General features: G+C 35.5%; 1 long non-coding RNA gene across 8 annotated transcripts in view; it reads right to left on the bottom strand.

The window, feature by feature from the left end:
- The window catches only part of LOC132352565 (uncharacterized), a 534321-nt gene extending 509971 nt beyond the window's left edge, over positions 1-24350 (bottom strand). For 7 of the 8 annotated variants that reach the window (XR_009498784.1, XR_009498781.1, XR_009498779.1 and 4 more), the window contains exon 1: positions 24138-24350. This is a non-coding gene — a long non-coding RNA (uncharacterized LOC132352565). Of the gene's footprint in view, positions 1-24121 lie in introns of all 8 variants that reach the window. The other variant, XR_009498782.1, reaches the window with a different exon arrangement.
- Positions 24351-24355: the final 5 nt, after the last annotated feature.

Here is a 24355-nt window from a genome sequence, read left to right as displayed (position 1 = left end):
GAAAACTTAGCATATCACTAATCTCAACTAGTAATTATCCCTTCCCAATTTCCCCATTTCTACCAAAGCTTCCCTTTCTCCTTTGCCAACTACATTTGACCCATTGTTATGGTCTGTTGCTTCTTTTTTAATAAGGTCTCTTAGGTCTGATGCTGTCTTTCTATTTTCAGAGTCACACCCTTTATAGGGTCTGGTTAAAAGCACCCTCAGTCACCCTTCATCACATGGCTCCTGGTAACATGTTAAAAGGTGTTCCCAAATCCATTGCCACTGTATTCAATCCAGGCTCCTCACCATTCAGCACTTCGTCCTCCTCCTCTCAACTACCATTTCCAATCTCTCCTCCATTTTCTCTTTTGATCCTCTTTTAAGTTGTTTTTTAAAAGTCCATTTAAGTTACTATCCTATGTGGGGTCCACCCTGTCAGAGCCTGTTTTTCAATATTTCAAAAAAATCATGTTTGGAAAAAGATTTTGTATAATAGCACAATTCCTAGGAACAATTTTATGGTAAGAGTGAAAAGGAAAAAACTGTGTGGTTTGATATTTTAACTTGATAAAAATGTTTTCTAGGATTCATTGTTCCAATTTATTAGTTAAATAATACAATAAATGCTTCCATATGACAATGACCTCATTTCTGTGAACAAATAAACTGACCTAAATACATGCCAAGAGAGATTGCTCAACTAAATCCATGAATGTGGGATTAGAAAATATAATGAACTCTAGCCAAGAAGAGTAGATGCTGAGAATATAAAATACCGTATATAGTTCAGGTATATAGAAGTGCAGTTTATTTAGAAATTAAATCCTCTTTAAACACTTAAAAAATAAAAAATATGAGTGTGATCCTGAGAGAGTCAATCAACTAAGAGGTTTTTTCCCACATTTTGAAGTTTATTGTCTTTTAAGCTCATTCTGTCTAAACAAGTAGTTGTTTTGAACAGGGAGCCTTAAAAACTTTTGCCAGAATTCTCACCCCAAAATAACAGAACAGTTGTCTGCTGAATATTGAGATCCTGATTTATAGTCTTTTTGTGATATTTATATTAAAATGGCATCTCCCCATTGAAATTAAAAGGAATACTAAGTAAACTACAAAGGCTAAACTTCAGATTATGAACAATTTACAAGGTCAACAACATGACTTGCAGGTTAATCACCAAGCAAATAATTTGACTTCACAGTCTATGCAATTCAGATTATCAAGGCTCATTTTATTAACTCAAACCTGATCTGAACTAGCATGAGGATATTTACAGTCTTTGATGTTTTTATTTACCCACTTATTGTGAAATATTAATAGGAAGTGCTACTTCAGTGAAAAGGAAAAATTCTAAATTCCAAAACAATCTGGCCCCAAGTGTTCTGGAAGACGGATGTGGACTTGTCCCTTTGTTTTATAATATCGAAATGTTGATCCTGTTTCTCCATTGTGTGCAGATTTTAGAAACTAGATTTAACATTAGTGTCTTCAACAGAAAGTTCCGTAAGTGATCAGATTAGCCATTTTCTCACCTCCCTTATTACCAAGTATTATTTATTACTGACCAGCTACTCTGAATAGAGCACTGTGCCAGGTCCTGGGGTAACAAAGAGGGAAAAGGCATGATCCCTGATGCTCAAAAACTAGTTGAGGAGTCATGGGGCATGCATTTTTTAAAAATTTATCAAACCTATAAATAAATTCTTTAGAATTTCCAAGGAAAGAATGGTCACTCAAGACTTTAATCTCCTGGGGGCTCTATGAAAGAAGTGAGACTCGTGCTGGACCTGGAAGGATACATAAGAATTAATCAAATGGATAAGAGGAAAGTGCATTCCAAAATAAGGGAAATGACATAAACACAAGAAATTGGAATGGGCAGAGCCAGTTCCTAGACAATGAAATGACCAATTTAGGTAGAATGGAAGAGGTAAGGGATTTATTTAATACTGATTATCTATTTTTTGCAGGCACTCAACTGGAAACTTGAAATACAACTGATAAATAAGAGAGTATCTGCTCTATAAGAACTATAATCTAGTAAAATCTACATAAAGAATTGTCCTAAAATTTTATAGGAGCTGTGATAGTATGACATGAGGATACAAAGGAAGAAATAATCAAACCTTTGTGGATAGCTAAGGAAAGGCTTCTTAGTGAAAGTACTGATTGAATTGGGTCATAGAAAGTACATTAGGATAACCACATGCACAAAGTCAGAGGTTGTTCTAAAAACACTGTTAACTTAAATGGATCTACATTGTAAGGTTTAAAGCTCTTACAACATGAAAATTCTACAACCTCTTTTGATAACCCATTCCAGCATTCAACAGCTTTATAACGTTCTCTCTTACAAAGTCCCTTTTACTCACCATCTTGACACCTCTCTTATAAAACTCAACATGGAGTATTTTATAACTTCTAGTTAACGTTTATCACACTCATATTAACCTTTTCTGTATGGGACGATTAAAGGGGAAAGACATGTTGCTTAAATTCCAATACAGACAACTTTAACTCTGTAACTCTGATTCAGAGGAATACCTGATTTAGCCTCTGTGCTGGCAATCTATCTTTGTTTAGTTTCCTTGGGTTGCTATACAAATACGGAGAACATTACTGCCTTGGGAAATAGGATTAACTAAAATCCAGGTGCTTAAAATATTTCCCAATGCAAATATAAACAACACTGGAGTGTTTATCCATCAATCATTCCAAGTACTCATCACGGGCTATTTTACTTCCCTCTTTAGTTTACTCTTTGTAATCCCTTCTCTTCAACATACTCAGGCACCCTATTAAACAATAACAAAGATTTTCTCTTTCTGGTATGGGAATCTCTCTCTTGCCATTGATAGAATACAAACATACACAAATCCCTTTAAATTTTAAGATAATCTTATTGCTTAAGAGTCAAGCTCCCCCAACCTTCTTCTTAATGGACTTGGTGTACTTTTTTTTAATACATGACCCATGAGCCCCCAATTTTCTTACAGTAATCACATTCCTGGTTTTCATGTACTTAGAGAAAGGACTTTCCCATATTTTCCAAAGAAAATGTCTTCTTTTTTGTTCACATTACCATATGAACAGATACATTCTACCATATATATAGAATTATATCATAGTTGATCCTTCAAAACAGAAGCCCCCCTTTTCATACTTATGCCTACAATACAACTTCTGGTACATAACAGTGCTGTCTAAATAGTTGGTTGAATGAATTATAGAAATAAAATTAGTGGACTTACACTGTAATATGTAATACTATTTTAAACCAATGATGCATATATTAAAATTAAAAGCTCAATATTTTATAAATTTCATATAGTCATTAATGAGATAAAATACCTCTAGAATTTTGAGTTTTGTGAAATAGTTACTTGAAAGAGAAAATCTCAATTTAGTTTTAGTTTGGGGGAACTAGGAACCCTGCAGAAATGCAGAAAAAACAGTCTTATCATATTTGTGCACATTGAGTGATTTGGTATCTCCCTACCTTCAGTGTTCCAGAAGCTGTTTTTATTTTAAAACAAAATAAACTTTTCAACAAAATTAAAACTATTAGCTCATCTGTCAGTAGTCAAAATATGCCAAGGCGTATGGAGAAGGTATTTTTGGGCAGAGCTGCTTTCCCAAGTTAAGAGATCCAGCAACCTGGATCCCTCCCGCTCCAGAAATCAGAATTTTTAAAGGAGCCTCAGGGCAGCATTCTGCCTTGCCTAATCCTTCCTATCTCTAGCAGCCAACCTTAGAAATGTTATTTTCTTCCCAGCCTTTACGACTCCTGTACTGGCCCCACAGTTCCTGACTCAGGCTCATTTCATTATTTTCCTAGGGGTTAGGTAGACTCAGTGACTTTGGTCCTAGGTTTCTGCCACCCAGATTACTGCCTATGACTAGTTATTTATAGCTAACCCCCTGGTCCTAATCTGGTGGAGCCATAGACCTTGCGATGGTTGAGACTCCACTATGGAAGTAGAATGTAAGTTTAGGTTAGAGAAGAGAACTCTTAGTATGACAGATTCCTTCCAGAACCAACAATAGAACTAAACTAGAACCAACTAAATAGAACCAACTAAATAGAACCAACTAAAAATAGAATTACCATATGATCCAGCAATCCCACTCCTGGGCATATACCCAGAGAAAACCATAATTCAAAAGGACACATGCACCCCAATGTTCACTGCAGCACTATTTACAATAGACAGGTCATGGAAGCAGCCTAAATGCCCATCGACAGACAAATGGGTAAAGAAGATGTGGTACATATATACAATGGAATATTACTCAGACATTAAAAGGAACAAAATTGGGTCATTTGTTGAGATGTGGATGGATCTAGAGACTGTCATCCAGAGTGAAGTAAGTCAGAAAGAGAAAAACAAATATTGTATATTAACGCATATATGTGGAACCTAGAAAAATGGTACAGATGAACTGGTTTGCAGGGCAGAAATTGAGATACAGATGTAGAGAACAAACGTATGGACACCAAGGGGGAAAGCGGCGGGGGGGTGGGGGTGGGGTGTGCTGAATTGGGCAATTGGGATTGACATGTATACACTGATGTGCATAAAATTGATGACTAATAAGAACCTGCTGTATAAAAAAATAAATTAAATAAAATTCAAAAAAAATTTAAAACTCATCACGTTTTATTATCCTTGCTTTTGACATTATTTACTTCTATTGTATCTATATGATATAAATACTGTATAATGATGTGCTACTGTGAATTTCTTCCCAACTCTGATTTGTTCAGGTGAGAAATCATTTAACAGTAGGTCACATATCAGATTTAATGATATTAAATTTATTGGGAAAGAGTTAACAGATTGAGATGAAATTCAATTTATCAAATTATGGTTGAATTTCTACTATAGGTTAGTCATGGATACAAGAACTTGGCAAAAATTAATGAAAGCATTCTGTGATAATCTATTGGTATGTGAAATTTTGATACAAAGTACTGTATATTTTATTATTACTTGTAAATTGCCTAGTACACTTCCTTTTAAAAAGTAAAATTTATAATAATTTATATACACAAAGATATGCATGCACTTTTTTTTTCAGAAAGCCAGTTGTTAAACATTTACCTACACCAGGGGAGTGCACAGGGGGGAAAAATTCTTCTAAATATGAAGATCTTATCAATAGTTTCCAAGGAAAAAATTAGAGAAACTAGTAAAACTCTTAGAAGAAAAGTCAGGCAAAAATTTTTGTGATCTTACATTAGGCAATGGTTTCTTAGATCTGACACCAAAAGCCCAAGGAATAAAAGAAAAAAATAGATTAATTGAATGTCATGAAAATTAATGTGTTTCACATTACTCTACCAAGAAAGTAAAAAGGCAACCCACAAAAAGGATGGAAATATTTACATACCATATCTGATAAAGGAATAGTATCCAGAATATATAAATTATTCTTACAACTCAACTATAAAAAGAAAAATAACCCAATTAAAAGATGGGCAAAAGATCTGGATAAACATTTCTCCAAAGAAGATATACAAATGACTGATAAGCACACAACAAGATGCTCAACATCATCAGCCATTAAGGAAATGCAAACCAAAACCACAATGAGGTATCACTGCTCATTTACTAGGATGGCTGTAATCAGAAAGACAGACAATAACAAATGTTGGCAAGGACTTGGAGAAATTGGAGCCCCCTCATACACTGCTGGTGGGAATGTAAAATTGTATACCCAGTTTGGAAAATAGTCTGGCACTTCCTAAAAAGGTTAAATACAGAGTTACCATATGACTTAATAATAATTCCATCCCTGGATAAATACCCAAGAGAAGAAAAATATATATGTGCACACTAAAACTTATACATGAGTATTTATAACAACATTAATCAAAATAACCAAAAAGTAGAAATAAACCAAATGACCCTGAATTGATGAATAAATAAATAAAATGTGATCTATCCATATGATGGAATATTCAGCAATAAAAAGAAATGAGGTTGGGACTGTGCAAAGATCCAGTAAGGGAAACTAAATAGCAGCAATGAATGAGATAAGAAGAAAACCCAACCCTTGCAACCACCCTGGCAGCTCTAGGTCTCACTGGTCCCACTTTACATACAGGTAAACAGAAGCTCAAAGTGGTCATGTTACAAGACGCCATAGTAAAGCAGTGCCAGAATCTAAACCCTGGGTTCTCTGGGTTAGTCCACGTTTTTCCACCCCTATAGGATGATTCTAAAAATGTATATATTATTGTTATTATCATACTCATCTATTGTTTTGGCATGAGGTTTTTGGCCAGTAATTTACCATAACAGTTACATCACTGAGTTAAATTTCTCCCACTTGTGAAGAACACAAACGACACATAGCAACATCCCCAATCAAAATTCTTAAATGATTAAATTGAAGAACTTCTTTGGACTCACAAGGCTACCCATAGCAAGGCATGTTTCTTACAAAGTTCTGGAGATAGCACTGGGGAATGGGCCTGAGAACAGCCCCAGAGAGGAAGCAGTTTCAGGTTTCCACTGTAGCCACGGATATGTAAATTTACTTCCTCCTCTCCTTTGCTGCTCAGCGCTTTTTACTCCATGTTTGGTTTCACCAGTATTCTTCCTTCTGTCCTATCTTCCTGTTTCTCCACTTTAACCAGAGTACTATATACAGTTAAAGCAGCATATAAAGTGACTTGAACTTCTGGAGTACAGGAGTATTTAAATCTGGGAAACATAATTTTAGCATAGTGATAATGATTTAAAAATAGAAAGATTATATTGCAAAAAACATATTTAAACTTTTAAAGCAGCAAACATTTATATTTGAGTCAAAAAATTTTTATCCAGAAATTCCTAAAATTGACACATCATTAATTTAGATTTTTTTCACTCTTTTACAAAACTTAACCCTAGATCCTTCATGAAGTGCTTTTTTTTTAATTAAAAAAAAATTTTATGTGAGCACTGCATTTTTTTTTAATGAAGTGCTTGTTTTTAAAATAAAGTCCTGACCCCTAGTGGCTACATTGAATTAATTCAATACCTAAATCTACTGAAGTCTTAACATCACAAAAAGGAGCCAGCCAGACATTATAACCTCTCATCAATGTAATACAATAGGCAAAATACAAACACATCTATGAAATATTTGTGAAAAAAAATCAAACTTGGATCTGTCTAGCCTCCAGGTCTAATCTAATAACCTGGTTAGAGGAAATAAAAAGGAGATAAACATGTTAAACAATATCAATCTAGAATGTCAGAAATTCTACCCCACAAAATGTCCAATCTTTTTTTTTTTAAACAAACAAAGGATGTGAAAAAATGGAGACAGAACTTCATAAATTAAAAGTATCTTAGGGACTTCCCTGGTGGTCCAGTGGTTAAGACTCCGCACTTCCACTGCAAGGGGCATGAGTTCAATCCCTGGTCAGGGAACTAAGATCCCACATGCCGCAGGGCATGGCCAAAAAAGTAAATAAATAATTTTTTTTTTTTAAGTATCTTAAGAGACATATTAAGCAAATGCAATCGTGGACCCTGTTTGGATCCTGATTTGAACAAACAATTTTTTTTTTAATTGTGAAAACTATGAAAATGTAAACACTGTGTATCAGACGATATTATGGAATTATAGTTTACTTTTATAGTGTGATGTTGATATTATGATTACTTATTAAATGATCTCTTAGAAATACATAGTATTTACAATTGGAATTTTTTAATTTTAAAGAAGAGAATTACAAGTAGAAGAAACTACAAATGCAAAGGCCTGGAGGCAGAAATGTGTTAAGATGAGATCAAAAAGGTCATGGAGGTGTGAGAAATAAAGGGTTTTGTAGGATTTTTAATGACTTTGGCTATGTGAAGTCATCAGAACATTTCTAGCAGAGGAGTGATATAATCAGATTTAGATGTTTAAAAAAGGTCATTCTGTATGGAAAGCAGATGTCAACAGGCAACCAGTTAAGAAGCTATTACCATAATATAGAATAAAGAAAGTGGTGGCTTGGACAGCATGGTAAGAAGTGGTCACATTCTGGTTATATTTCAAAAGCAGAGCTGACAGGATTTACTGATGGCTAAATATGAGTGTGAGAAAATGAGAGAAGTTAAAGACAGCCATAGTTTCCTAGCCTGAGCTATTGGAAAGATGGAGTTGCCATTTACTGATATGGGAAAGATGGCAGGAGAAGACTTGGTGAATTTGAAGTTCAATTTTTACCATGTTTTTCCCCCAGTTTTATTGAGATATAATTGACATATAATATTGTGTTAGTTTCAGGTGTACAACATAATTTGATATATTTTGAAATGATCACAATAAGTCTAATTAATATCCATCACCTCACACAGTTACATATATATATACATTTATGGAGGGAGGGGGAGAGAGAAAGTGAAAGGGAGGGAGGGAGAGGGAGAGAGACACCCCCCACAACTTCTTTATCCATTCATCTGTGGATGGATGCTGAGGTTGGTCCCATGTCTTGGCTATTGTAAATAATACTGCAGTAAACATGGGGGTGCAGATGTATCTTCAAAATAGTGGTTTTGTTTCCTTCAGATATATACCCAGAGTGGAATTGCTATATCATACAGAACTATTTTTAATTTTTTCAGGAAACTTCATACTGTTTTCCATAGTGGCTGCACCAATTTACATTCCCACCAACAGCACATGACGGTTCTCTTTTCTCCATATCCTCACCAACACTTGTTATCTGTTGTCTTTTTGATGATAGCCATTCGAACAAGTGTGAGGTGATATCTCATTGTGGTTTTGATTTGCATTTCCCTGATGGTTAGTGATGATAAGCACCTTTGCAGGTACCTGTTGGCCATTTGTATGTCTTCTTGGAAAAATGTCTATTCTATTCTTCTGCTGGTTTTTTAATAAGGTTGTTTTTTGCTACTGAGTTATATGAGTTGTTTATATATTTTGGATATTAACTCTTTAACAGATATATGACTTTCAAATATTTTCTCCCATTCCATAGGTTGTCTTTTCATTTTGTTGACGATTTTCTTTGCTATGCATAAGCTTCATAATTTGATGGAGCCCTACTTGTTTGTTTTTGCTTTTGTTGCCTTTGGTTTTAGTGTCAAACCCAAAAATTCATTGTCAATCCCACTATAAAGGAGCTCACCTCATGTTTTCTTCTAAGGCTTTTATGGTTTTGGGTCTTACATTCAAGTCTTTAATCCACTTTGAGTTAATTTTTGTGTATGGTGTAAGATAGTGGTCCAGTTTCATTCTTTCACGTGTGGCTACCCAGTTTTCCCAACACAATTTATTGAAGAGACTGTCCTTTGCCTATTGTATATTCTTGGCTCCTTTGTTGTAAATTAATTGACCACATATGCATAGGTTTATTTCTGGATCTCTATTCTGTTCCATTGATCTATGTGTCTTTTTTTATGCCAATACCATACTGTTTTGATTACTGTAGCTTTGTAATATTGATTGAAATCAGGAAGTGTGATAACTCCAGTTTTGTTCTTCTTTCTCTAGATTGCTTTGGCCATTTGGGGTCTTTTGTGGTTCCAAACATATTTTAGGAGTTTCTTTTATTTCTGTGAAAAATGCCATTGGAATTTTGATAGGGATTGTAATAAATCTGTAGATCATTTTGGGTAGTGTAGATACTTTAACAATACTAATTCTTCCAATCCACGAGCACAGAATATCTTTCCATTTATTTATGTCTTCAGTTTACTTCATCAATGTCTTGTAGTTTTCAGTGTACAGATTTTCGCCTCCTTGGTTAGATTTATTCCTAGGTATTTCATTCTTTTTGATGCAATTCTAAATAAGAGTTATTTTCTCCATTTCTCTTCCTAATAGTCATTAGTGTATACAAATGCATTGATATTTGTATATTGGTTTTGTATCTCGCAAATTTACTGAATTTGATTATTAGTCCTAACGGTTTTTTGGTGACATCTTTAGGTCTTCTACATATAATACCATGTCATCTGCAAATAGAGACAGTTTTAAGTCTTCCTTTCCAATTTGGATACCTTTTATTTATTTTCTTGTCTAGTTGCTCTATCTAGGACTTCCAGTACTATATTGAACAAAAGTGTCATGGGTATCCTTGTGTTGTTCCTGATCTTAGAGGAAAAGCTTTCAACTCTTCATCATTGATTATGATGTTAGCTGTGGGCTTGTCATATATGGCCCATATTACATCAAGGTATGTTCCATCTACACCCAGTCTGTTGAGAGTTTTTATCATGAACGAATGTTGAATTTTGCAAAATAATTTTTCTGCATTTATTGAGATGATCATATAGTTTTTATCCTTCATTTTGTCAATATGATCGATTGATTTGCAGATGTTGATCCATCCTGCATCCTAGGAATAAATCCTACTTGATCATGGTGTAAGATCCTTTTAATGTAATGTTGAATTGGTTTGCTAATATTAGGTTGAGGATTTTTGCATCTATGTTTATCAGTGAAAATTGACCTGTAATTTTCTTCTATCATAGTGTCCTTGTCTGGCTTTGGTATTAGGATAGTGCTGACCTCATAAAATGAGTTTGAAAATGTCCTCTCCTCTTCTGTTTTTTGAAAGAATTTGAGAATATTAGATATTAATTCTTTAATTGGTTAGTAGAATTCTGTGAAGCCATCTGGTGCTGAACTTTCATTTGTTGGGAGGGTTTTGATTACTAATTCAATAACCTTACTAGCAATTGGTCTGTTCAGATTTTCTATTTCCTCATGATTTAGTCTTAGTAGGTTGTATGTTTCTAGGAATTTATCCATTTCTTTTAGGTTGTCTAACTTGTTGGTATATAATTGTTCATAGTAATCTCTTATGATCCTTTGTATTTCTATGGTAACAGTTGCAATGTATCCTCTTTCATTTCTTATTTATTTGAGTCTCTTTTTTTCTTGGTGAGTCTAGCTAAAGGTTTGTCAACTGTGTTTATCTTTAAAAAAAAAAAAAGCAGCTCTTAGTTTCATTGATCTTTTCTATTGTCTTTTTTAGTCTCTATTTCTACTCTTTTAAATTTATTTCCTTCCTTCTACTAAATTTGGGCTTAGATTTTTTTCCTAGTCCTTTGAGGTATACAGTAAGTTTTTTTAATCTGAGATCTTTCTTGCATCTTAATGTAGGTGTTTATTCCTATAAACTTACCACTTACAACTGCTTGTGCTGTATCCCATAAGTTTTGGTATGTTGCTTTTCCATTTTCATTTGTCTCAAAATATTTTTTGACTGCCCTTTTGATTTCTTTGACCCATTGGTTATTCAGAAGCATGTTGTTTAATCTCCACGTAAATTCTCCAGTTTTCTAATAATTGATTTCTGATTTCATAAAAGATGCTTGATATGAGTTCAATCTCTTAAATGTATTAAGACTTATTTTGTGGCCAAACATGTGATCTATCCTAGAGAATATTCCATGTGTGCTTGAGAAGAATATGTATTCTGCTTCTTTGGGATGGATTGGTCTGTATATGTCTGTTAAGTTCATATTTCTGTATATGTTTGTTAAGTTCATCTGATATAACATGTAGTTTAGGACCAATGTTTCCATACTGATTTGCTACCTACAAGATCTATCCATTGTTGAAAGTGGGGTATTGAAGTTCTCTACTATTACTGTATGGCTATCTATTTCTCTCTTCATGTCTGTTAATATTTGCTATATATAATTAGGTGCTCCCATGTTGGGTATATAGTTACAAATGTTATATTGTCTTGGAATGACCCCTTTTTCATTATATAATGACCTTCTTTGCCTGTTATTAGACTCTGGCTTAAACTCTATTTTGTCTGTTTGTCTGATATAAATATAACTAAGCCTGCTTTTTTTTTTTTTTTTTTTGGTGTCTATTTGCATGGAATATCTTTTTTTCATCCCTTCACTTTCAGTCTGTACACATTCTTAAAGCTAAAGTGAAAGAGCATATACTTTTTAAAAATTCATTTAGCCATTCTATGTCTTTTGATTGGACCAGTTTTTACCATGTTAAATTTGAAGCTTACTAGATAGATGTTCGAGAGGAGATGTGGATGAGTATGGAGTCCAGGGGAGTAACCTAGGCTGGAGACGTAAGTATAGGAGTTGTGAAACTCTACCACTAACTCTCCTTTGCCTTTCTTAACTTCTCCAATTTCCTCACCTTTTAGGTAGGACCAAATGTAACTGCCATTTTTGTAGGTTAAAAATGGTAAAATATAGCAATTTCATATGGTTCAACCACATATAAATGGAAAGATTCCTACCCTATTTCTTAAGGCAGTTAAAATGTTCAATGAGATTAACGTGTGAAAATTTACACAGTAAATGTTTAAAGTATTGTTATGAGAGAGCTTGTCTAGTTACAAATTAGAAGAAGCATTTTCATAACTCAGAATTCATTCTCATGCAACACACATTTTAAGATGATTTCAGGTTCTCTATGTGGAATCTGTTTAGGGAGGTCCCATGACTGGAGTTAAAGCATTTAGCAAATGTTTGAATGCTCTGTGTCAGCACAAAGCTCATCACCTGTTTGAGAAACTGCTCTTAGACAATGCTGGAGAGATAAAGTCTGCCTAAACCTGCTTTTTAAAATAATCCGGTCTAGATTTACCCAATCCTGGATCAATACCCCTAATTAGCATACCAAAAAGTGGTCCAGTCTTGACCCAGGACCTGCTAAAGTCAGTTTGAACTCCACTCAGTGCTGGATAAACTGGTTAGGCACTCTGTATCTAGCAGCAATACCTTAGTTTGGGTCATTTCTCTTATCTTTGTTAACTAACCATTTAGTCCCATGGTTTCCTTACAGTTCCTGGAATGTGTCAAGAATTTCCCCTCTCCCCTCTATTCATTTCCCCACCTTTCACTTGTGGGTTCACCCTCCTCACCTTCTTCAGATCTTTGCACACATGTTAATTACTCATGGAGTCTTTTGTTGACTATCCTTTTGTAAATCAAAACCACTCCACCTAGCACCATCCAGAACTCCCTATCTCTTCTCCCTGATTTATTTTTTTTCTTCAGGGCACTTACCATCTGAGAAAGCAAAAATCCCTGAAATCTGGAAATTGGCCTGATATTCACAGCTAGGCCATGGTGTTCTCCTGTTGGCCATAAACAATCTCACAGAATGTCAACAACAGGCAAGGACACAATTATAAAATTGTCCCTGCTTTCTGACAACATGCAATCCAAAGAAAATCTCTACTTATTAGAACCTCCCCAAGGTTATCCAGCCAAGGCCTAAATCCTATGATAGGTTCCTTTTTAACACCCTCTTACTGAGCTCCCCCATAGTTCCCTGTGGTGATAGTTCTCCCTCACTGCAACAATAAACCCAAGTTGTTCAACTACAGGTGTGTTCCTGGTGATATTTGCCTGGAGGACACTGATACAGCTAACATACTATCTGTTCTTCTTACTCATTTTTTGATTGTCTGTCTTTTCCCACTAGGATGTATTTCTATGAGAACATGGATTTTTGGCTATTTGGTCAGTATTAACATTGCCAGCAGCTAGAACCATGCCTGGTATATTATAGGCGCTCAATAAATAGTTCTTGAATGAATGAATGAACAGTAAGCACTCAGATTTCAGTAGGCATTAGAGATGCAAGCACGAACCAGAACCAGAGCAAGTCCTTGAGATCTTCAGAGTTTGACTAGTACTGGTTCAATAAGTTTGCCTGAGGAAAGGAAGAAAGCGGCAGAGACAGAAAGTCAAATTCTGCACTGGGGCCTGCTGTGTAACTCTGTTTTCCATTCCTGCTTTCTGTTCCATTGCTTTCTTTCTTTATCAGGATCATCCTTGGGAGAAAGTCAGACACACTCTCCTGAAACCAGTGCCAGCTAAAAGAAACCAGATATTTCTGATCTTCTGAGGCACAGGCTAGTAAAACTACTCCCTCTTGGGAGGAAAGTACTTGTCCATATTAGGTAAATTATCCATCTCTCCAAGGGAGCCAAATAATAATGATTTTCAAAGGCCAAGTAATAATTCAGTGATGAGTAAAATTTTTCCACAGCAAGTAAGAGTTTAGAGGATTTATACATTCCCCCAAGCCTTTCAATTAGAAATATAGCAAATGGCCCAATAATTTGTTATTTCTAAACCTAAATGCATTTACCCAACATGTAGCTGGTTATTAGCATTCATAGCAATATTTATGACATGCGTGTTGGCTCTGTAGGTGTACAACACATAGAGTCTTGATGACATCATTTAAAACTTTAAAATGTAGTATATTAGGATATGAACTTCTCAGTATTATACACACACACACACACACACACACACACACACACACACACACAGAGTAACAGTTGAATAATTGCACGTCACACACATCTATTCCCTGTTAAGGGTACAGCTAAAAATCAGTCAGAAATGTTGCCACTTGTCATAAAATATTTTCCTTTGTTTTCTATCATGGAACTAGCCACAGTGGATGCTAAGGTAGGTGATAAGAGAAGTATATTTGTTTTCAGTGTTTTCTCCAGCTTCTTCTTAGGAGAATTTATCATTGGATGAATCTCATTTGCAGGCCTTCCAAATAAATTGACAGATCTCTATAGGGTTGATGGACAATTATGTCCATGGGCAGTGGGTACTTCAAATGGTGGCAAGCAGTGTGTTTTCTCTGTCAAGATATATTTAGTTCCAGTGCAGTCAATAAAAAAGAAAACATGGCTGAGTCTTCAGTAAAACCTAAGAGGCTTCCTTCAATGTTACACTGATTGAACTATGAAGATTTGAACCCAAAACAGCTAAATATATAGGAGAGGAAAAAATATATATATAGGAGAGAAAATAGTCCATGTTCTCAAGTAATGAATAACATACCAATCTATCACATACTATATTCTTCGTTTGACTTCCAATTTTTATAAAAGCAGAAATAAAGTGCAGATATCTTTCAAGGCAACTTGAGAAACTATTACAAACTCATCTTAGGCACTGGCCCTGCCATCACCTTCATCTTATTCTCTCATTCTCTCCAAACAGCCTTCTCTTGTGTTTCAAAAAAATCCCTTACGTAGCTTATTAGCTCTCATAATTCAAAAAGCCCTTGAAATAATCTCTTTCTTGATAAAATGACACAAATGATGATCCAGAAGAATAAGCTTATAGGAATCACCAAAAAATCGTTTAACAGTTTATTAATAAAGGATATTGTAAAGGATACAGATGAACAACCAGATGAAGAGGTACACAGGATGAAGTATGGAAGAGTCCCAGGAGCAGGAGCTTCTGTCCCCAAGGAACTGGGGTGGCCCTACCTTCCTGGCATGTGGATGCTTTCACCAAACCAGAAGCTCCTCCTCTGCCCATTTTTCAATCGAGTTGTTTTTTGTTGTTGTTGTCAGGTCATAGGAGTTCTTAATATATTCTAGATATTAACACCTTACCAGATATATGATTTGCAAATATTTTCTCCCAGTCCATGAGATGCCTTTTCACTCTGTTGATTGTGTCCTTTGAAGCAAAGAATTTTATAGTAGGAAAGGTTTTAAGAGCTGGGGTGAGGACATTGTAGACCACCTGTGTTAACTGGCCTTACCCAAAGGAAAAGTAAACTTTCTCTTATCTTCATGACAGGGGGGGGTACTTTTACAACCTGGAGCTAGGCACCCACGGTGGTTAGGCTCCTACTCTCCCAGCAGACAATGAGCGATGGGAGCATATCTTCCTTGATTATTACATTTCAAAGGGATGGCTATGGGAGAGAGGAGGTTAAAGGCTTTTTTTTTTTTTTAATTTACATCTCTGGAGGTTCCTTAAAAAACTAAAAGTAGAGTTACCATATGATCCACCAATCCCACTTCTGAGCATATATTTGGAAAAGACAAAAACTCTAATTCGAAAGATACATGTACCCCAATGTTCATAGCAGCACCATTTATAATAGCCAAGACATGGAAGCAACCTAAATGTCTGTTGACAGATGAATGGATAAAGAAGGTATGGTAAATATATACAGTGGAGTATCACTCAGCCATAAAAAATAATGAAATAATGCTATTTGCAGCAACATGGATGAACCTAGAGATTATTATACTAATTGAAGTAAATCAGAGACAGACAAATATCATATGATATCAATTATATGTGGAATAAAAATTGATACACAAATGAACTTATTTATGAAGCAGAAATAGACACACAGACATAGAAAACAAACTTATGGTTACTAAAAAGGAAGGGGAGGGAGGGATAAATTAGGAGTTTGGGATTAATAGATACACACTAATATATATAAAATAGATAAACAACAAGGACCTACTGTATAACACAGGGAACTATATTTAATATCTTGCAATAACCTATAATGGAATAGAATCTGAAAAAGAATAGATACCTATGTGTGTACCTAATATATATACATATACATACATATATATATATATATATCTGAATCACTTTTCTGTACATTTGAAACTAACACAACATTGTAAATAAACTATACTTCAATTTTTTTAAAGCCATTAAAAAAATCAATTCTAAAAAAAATAAATTACACATCAAAGGGGCAGAGAAAGAATTTACAAGTTGTCAGAAGTAAATGCTCTAAGAAAAGGGAAGTCATGAGCCTAGAGGGAAGAAGCCTGTCTAAAGTTTAGTTAAGCTGAGTGAACTGTAAGGCCATGTTGATGAAAATAAAGCATTTGGGGACATGAGAGATCAGAAAAACTAATTCCAACTGAGGAATCCCAGAAAGTGTCAGAAGTGATAACATTATGTAGCCTAGAAAGCAATATAAGATTCAGCAGAAAAGTTACTGAGGAGGAAAATGCAAAGTAAAATAACATCACTAGAGAGAAACAGAAAGAAAGAAATGATATTTCATCACGAGATAGCTAATAAGACACCAGTGTGTCAAAGGAGTTATTGTGGAAGACTCAGTCTGGAAACATGGGTGGAATCAGACTGCTGAGGGCTTTACTATCATATTAAGGATGCAGAATTTATTTTGTGGACCCTGGGGGCTCGATGAAAAAATTTAACAGTGGGGATATGACATGATCTGTGTTTTGAAAGTATGGAAAGTAGCTAAGCAAGGAGGAGACAGGCAGTAGAGAGAGCCCTGCCTGTTGGGCCTTCCTGTTGCCACTGTGTGGCCCACACAGCTGGTAGGTGTTTCCAAAAAATGTACAAAAGTACAAAAAAAGGGTATAATGGCCTCCCATTCACCAGTTTCAACAATGACTAATTCATGGCTAATGTTGATTTACCTAAACCCACACCCATTTCCCCCACTCCTGTCCCCATGAATTATTTGGAAGCAAATCTGAAACATATAATTTCATCTATAGGCATTTCAGTATTTATCCTTGCAAGATATATCTTTAAAGAATAAAGATTCTTTTAAAAAAACAAGCCACAGTACCATTATCACACCTAAAAAAATAGCAATAATTCCTTAATATTTTTGGATATGTAATCAGTGTTCAAATTTCTATATTATTTCAAATTTTTATAGTTTGCTTTCAACAATTTCTTTGTTGGTTCTCCCACTCCTCTCTCTTTTCCTTTTGATATACTTGTGAGGAAACACTGTTATGTGTCCTGCAGAGTTTCCTATATTCCGGATCTGGCTGACTGTATCCCTTTAATGTCATTTAACATGTTCCTTTGTCTTCTTTATTTTTTGTAAATAACTAGTTAGCTACAAAAAGGCATGACTGGATTTTTTGCTTTTTTGCAAGACTCCTTTCTAGTTTCTCTTTTTGTGATGTTAGCAACCAATCAATGACTAGGTAAATTATTTCATTTGGAGTTTCAAAATGGTGAAAATCTGATCCTATCAATTCTGCATTTATTAGCCTTTATTCTTCTTTAAAAAGAAATTTCCACTCATGAGTTAACTGAATCCCTTGAGGTACAGTGATTTATAAAAACAGGATAAATGTTTAATTCTATCTCTTTATTTACCAGTTTCCATTAGTATTAGTAACAGGAGATATAAGTATTTATATATATCTATTATATTGTATACCATGTTAAAATAGCAGAATAAAGCAAAAACCTAAAATATAATGGTTACCAATTGAGGGAGGGAGGAACGGGATGAAGGAACTGGAATAGAAACTAAAATTTCTGAGTTTAATCTTATTTTATAGATTTTACTTGTAACTATACAATTATTTTAAATACTTATTAAAATAAATTACAAAATAATTCCTAAGAACTAAAAAAAGTTTCAATTCCTAAAAACAGAAGCAAAAACAAGTATTTCTGTGTATCAAGTTGTTGACATAGCCAACCAGAAAGAAATTATTTTAAACGACTTAAAAAACTCATAATTTGTATATGCATTTCCAGTAGTATATAGTCTAAGGACAAAAAAAACCTTCAATAAAAATCTTTAAATGTTCCAGTGATTATACTGTCGATGGTAGCATTAGTGTTGTTATTCTGAGATGGTTGCAAATGTTATGTGGGACAAAACAATCACCATTTTGATGCAGTTGGGGACCAACATTTTCAGTGTGGGAGAAAGGCTATCAGATGTAGGATAAAGAGGTTAAATAAAAATCTTATAGTACTGAATTTTTTTTATATGACAAATCTTGTTTTCTTACCTCCCAACCTTATTAAAGTTTTTATTTAATTAAGCCTAAAAGACTAATAAAAAAATTTTAAGGCACTGTTCTAGACAACCGTTTATCCACCAAAGCTTAAACTTCGAAATACATTTTTTGGACATATTAAACATTTATTACAGGTTTGAAGGTGCCTCCTTTTTTTTCAAGGAATATAAAATATACAGGTAATTGAGTTTGTGTATAAAATTATACTTGGCATATTAATTTAAATAGGATTTAAAATCCTAACAGAATTTTGTTTATTTTTTCTTTTTCTTTTATTTACTTGTAAATGCTATATTTTGCATCTCTAATACACAAAGTCCATTTTTCTTATTCTCATAACTAAAAAAAATCACTATTCCACCTAATGTTATTGTATTAGTTTGCCAGGGCTGCCATAACAACATACCGCAGACTAGGGGATTTAAACAACAGAAATTAATTTTCTCTGAGTCTGGAGGCTGAAATCCAAGATCAAAGTGAAAGCAGGGTTGGTTTTCTCTGAGGCCTCTCTCCTTGGCTTGCAAATAGCCCCTTCTCGCTGTACCCTCACAAGGTCTTTTCTCTGTGTGCTGGCATCCCTAGTGTCTCTCTCTCAATCTGTGTCCTAATCTCTTCTTTTAAGGATACCAGTCATATTGAATTAGGGCCCACCCTAACAGCCTCATTTAACTTAATCACCTCTTTAAAGGTCTTATCTTCAAATACAATCACATTTTGAGGTACTAGACATTACCGCTTCTACATATTAATTTGGGGCGGCGGCGGTGGGGGGGGCAGCACAATTCAGCCTGTAACAGTTAATAGTAATTCCTTAATATCACATAGCCAATTCACATTCAGTTTTCTTACGGTTTACTACACTATGTATTGGGCAGATTGTATTATCATGTTGTCACTTTAACAAGTTACTCTGTGCCTCTTTATTCAAGTAAACTGGTAGTTAGACCTAGGGGCTTGATTCAATTCAGATTCTATTTCTGTTTTTATGAACATAATTCATAAATAGTAATAATATGAAATACACTACATCAGGAGGCATATAATACTTGATCAGCTCACGTTTTGTATTGTTAAGATTGACCAGGTGTTTTCAGGCTGATCCATTCCTTATAAAGTTCCCTTTCACTCTTCCACCTAATGGTTGGTTATTTGGCAACCATTAGTTATTATTTCCTCAGCCGTGTCCAGTCTATTAATAGGTCCATCAAAGGAATGCTTCATTTCTGTTGCATTTTTTTTTTATCTACACCATTTCTTTTCAGTTTTCTTAGGATTTTCATCTCTCTTAGATTGCCCATCTGTTCTTGCATGCTGTCTATCCATTAGAGCTCTTAGCATATTAATCATAGTTTTATTTCTTTATTTAAGTATAGTTGATATACATTATGTTAAAGGTGTACAATATAGTGATTCACAATTTTTAAAGGTTATACTTCATTTATAATTATTATAAAATGTTGTCTATATTTCCCGTGTTGTACAATATATTCTTGTAGCTTATTTTATACGTAACCGTTTGTACCTCATTAACCATAGTTTTAAATTGCCAGTCTGATAATTCCAACATCCATGCTATGTCTGGTTGTGATGCTTGTTCTATCTCTTTAAACTGTATTTTTGGCCTTTTAGTATGCCTTGTAATTTTTTCTTGATAGCTAGACATGATGTACTGGATAAAAGGAACTGCTGTAAATAGGCCTTTAGTTATGTGGTGGTAAGGTTTGGGAAGGGGAAGCAGTCTACAGCCCTTGGCTTAGGTCTCAGTCTTTTAGTGAGCCTGTGTGCCCGAACTGTGAACCTCACAAGTGTTTCTCAGATTCCCCCACCCACAGGTGAGACACATGGCTACAGTGGGCTGGAATTGGGTATCTCCTTTCCCCCAGGTCAGCTAGGCCCTAATAAAACCAGCAGATTAGGCTCTGGTTTACTAGTTTCCCCTGAGGGCAGGCGTTGTTAAAACTACAAAGTGCTCTGGTGTTTTCATCCTACCAGCCTGCCCTATGGATGACACCTGCCAGCCTCTACAACTGCATGAGCCAATTCCTTAAAATGAAGGAATGACTCTACCCAGAGCAATTAGGCAAGGAAAGGAAATGAAAGGCATCCCAACTGTAAGGAATAAGTAAAACTTCCTCAATTTACAGATGACACGATCCTATATAAAGAAACCTTAAAGAACACACACACGCACACCACACACAAGTATTAGCACTAATAAACAAATTTGGCAAGTTTTCAGAGTGCAAGATCAACACTCAAAAATCAGTTCTTTTTTAATACATCAACAATGAATAATCCAAAAAGGAAATTAAGTAAAAATTCCATTTATAATTGCATTTACTATGGACTAAATTGTGTTCCCCCAAAATTCATGTTAAAGCCCTATGCCCCAATGTGATTGTTTTTGGAAAGAGGGCCTAGTATCTTTATAATAAGAGACACCAGAGCTGCCTTTCTCTCCCTCACCACCACATGAGGACACCCGGAGAAGGCAGTTCTCTACAAGCCAGGAAGACAACTCTCACCAGAAACCAAATCTGTCAGCACCTTGATCTTGGACTTCCCAGACTCCAGAACTGTGAGAAAGAAATTTCTGTTGTTTAAGGCACCCAGTCTGTGGGATTTTGTTATAGCAGCCCCGAACAGACTAAGATAGCATTCAGAAAAAAAAATGAAATAGATGGAAATAAATTAACTAAGGAGATGAAAGACTTGTACACTGGAAACTACAAATATTGCGAAAAAACATTAAAGAAGACTTAAATAAATGGAAAGACATCATGTTCACGGATTGGAGGACTTAATATTTTAAGATAACAATACTTGTCAAAGAGATCTATTAATTCAATGCAATCCCTATCAAAATCCCAGTTGCCTTTTTTGCAAAAATGAAAAAGCTGATCCTCAAACTCATATAAAATTGCAAGGGGTCTGAAGAGCCAAAACAATATTGGAAAAGAACAAAACTGGAGGACTTACACTTCTCAATTTCAAAACTTAGTACAAAGCTACAGTGTGGTGCTGGCACAGGACAGACATATAGATGGACAGAGTAGAAGTAATACTCCAGAAACAAACCCATACATCTATGGCAAATTGATTTTTGACAAGGTTGTCAAGTCCATTCATTGTGGATAAGAATATTCTCTTCAACAAATGATTCTGGGACAACATGCAAAAGAATGAAATGGAATGCCTACCACAGAATGTATATAAAAATAAACTCAAAATGGGTTAATGACTTAATATAAGAGCTAAAACCATAAAACTCTTAGAAGAATATAGGGGTGAATTCTGTAGAACCAAAACTAAAATGGAGTCACTTATATTGGGAACAAAATGGAGTTGGACAACACAGGTGCACTAAAGAAAAACGAAACTTTACCTTACCTAATGTAAGTTGCAGGAATTTACAGCCCTCCTCAGAAATCAGCAGAGGATGCCAGCCAATCCCCAAAGACCAAGTCTGCTCATGCTATCTTTGGACTTCCTTGTTTCCCTGACACAACTACCCTGATCCAAATAAGGATCAGCTGAAAAAGCCAAATTACTTCTGCATTTACCCTATACACACTCTTTAGTCTGTGAGCAACTCAGAACTCGTCGCTCCCATAGCCTTGAGTTTCTTGGCTTGCAGGTTGAAATCCTTGTGATAAACTCACTTTCTGCTTTGTGTAAAACGAAGTGCAGACATGGTTTTCAACAATCCTTATGACCTTGGATTTGGCAATGGATTCTTAAATATGACACCAAAATCACAATCCACAACAGAAAAAAATAGATAAATTAGACTTCACCAAAAATTTAAGTTTGAAAATCAAAAAACATTAGCAAGAAAGTGAAGACAACCTACCGAATGTGAGAAAATATTTGTAAATCATATCTCTGATAAGGGTCTAGTATCCAAAATATATAAAGAACTCATAACTTAACAAAAAAACAAACAACCCAATTTAAAAATGGGCAAAGGACTTGAATAGACATTTCTCCAAAGAATATATACAAATGGCCAATAAGAACATGAAAAGATTCTCAATTAATATCATTAGCCATCAGGGAACTGCAAATCAAAACCACAATGAGATACCATTTTATACCCGCTAGAATGGCTATGATCAAAAACAAAACAAGACAAAAGTTTTGGTGAGGATGTGGAGAAACTGGAACTGCCATACATTGCTATCAGTATGTAAAATGTCTCAGCCACTATGGAAAACAGTTTATTGACTCCACAAATATTTAAGCACAGAATTACCATATGACCCAGCAGTTCCATTCCTGGGTACTGACAAAGACTCTCTCCTTGACTAAACTTTAGTCAGGCTCCTCTAAGCCCTCTTAGCCTCTACTTTAGTATCGGTCTTGTGGGATCTGCATCAACCAGTTGTAGTAAGAATCCAGCTAGGTCAGTTTAGAGAGAACCCCTACCGGGGTATCTGATCACCCTCAATATCTGATCGGATTCTTCATCCCCCCACCGTTAATAGCTGATCATCCTGGTCTGCCTTCAGTTAAGAATCCTTTCAAGTCGGTTTGGCCAGAATTTAGCCCTTACACCTGATATTTCCTTTTAGGCAATTTCCACCCAGTTTCCCCGCCCCACCTTGGCTATAAATCCTTACTTGTCTATGCTGTTTTTGTAATTGAACCCAGTTCTATACTAAGGTCTCTTCTCTCTACTGCAATAGTTCCTGAATAAAACCTGTTTTTTTTACCGCTTGAATTACTGTCAGATTCCAGGTTTCTTTAACAGTATATACCGGAAAGAGTTGAAAACAGGGACTCAAAACAATACTTCGACACAAATATTCATAGCAGCACTATTCACAATAACTCAAAGGTGTAAACAACCCAAATGTCCATCGCTGGATGTATGAATTAATTGGGGTATATACATACAAATAAGATGCAATATTAGCCATAAAAAGAATGAAGTCCTGATACTTGCTATAAGGTGGATGAACCTGGAAAACATTATGTTATGTGAATGCAGACAGATGCAAAAAGGTCACATATTCCATTTACGTGAAATACCCAGATTAGGTAGATACTTAAAGTCTGAAAGCAATTGGGGTCTGCTAGGGTCTGGGAGAGGGAAGCATAACGTGTAATTTCTTAACAGGGGTGAGGAAAATGTTTTGGAACCAGTATGGTTGGTGGTTGCACGACACTGTGAATGTACTGAAGGCTACTGAATTGTGTACTTAAAAATGTTTCATTTCACATTCTGTGAGCTTCACTTCAATAATCATTTTTTAAAAGTTTATAACCAAACAACCAAAGTTGTTTAAAGGTGCAGAATTACAATCAGACATTGCAATGTGCTCTGGTTATTCCGTTCCTGAATCTTTACAACTCTTCAGTGAGGTGTTTTGTTTTATGGCATTAAATTCATTGGCACTTGATTGATAAGACTATCGTAGGCTGCAAGGCCTGCACTAGTAAATACAGAAATGGTGTCTCTCCCTTTCATGAGGATGGGCTGAGCAAGGAAAACTTGTTCCAAGTTTCTTTCACTGTAGAAATTCAACAGGGCTCCCTACCTCACAAAGAGCCATACGCTACCTCTCGTTTTACGGACCTGGATGCCGGGCCACCGAAAGCGCTCGTGGGCCTCGCCCCACCACCGGGCCTTAGTCAGGAAAGGCATCGCGGGGACCAGCCCCAGGCGGGAGCATCCTGGCGTCGAGCCTCCTGGCGGCGGCCCCGCCTTCCCACCTCTACCACTTCCGCCCGCGGTCGCCCGCCCAGTGCGCCAATCGGAAGCGCGGGCGCCGTAACAGGCGGTCGGCGGGGCTG

Source organism: Balaenoptera ricei, chromosome 18, assembly GCF_028023285.1.
Source record: "Balaenoptera ricei isolate mBalRic1 chromosome 18, mBalRic1.hap2, whole genome shotgun sequence".
Classification (NCBI taxonomy): Eukaryota; Metazoa; Chordata; class Mammalia; order Artiodactyla; family Balaenopteridae; genus Balaenoptera; species Balaenoptera ricei.
This window is presented reverse-complemented; position numbering and strand designations above follow the sequence as displayed.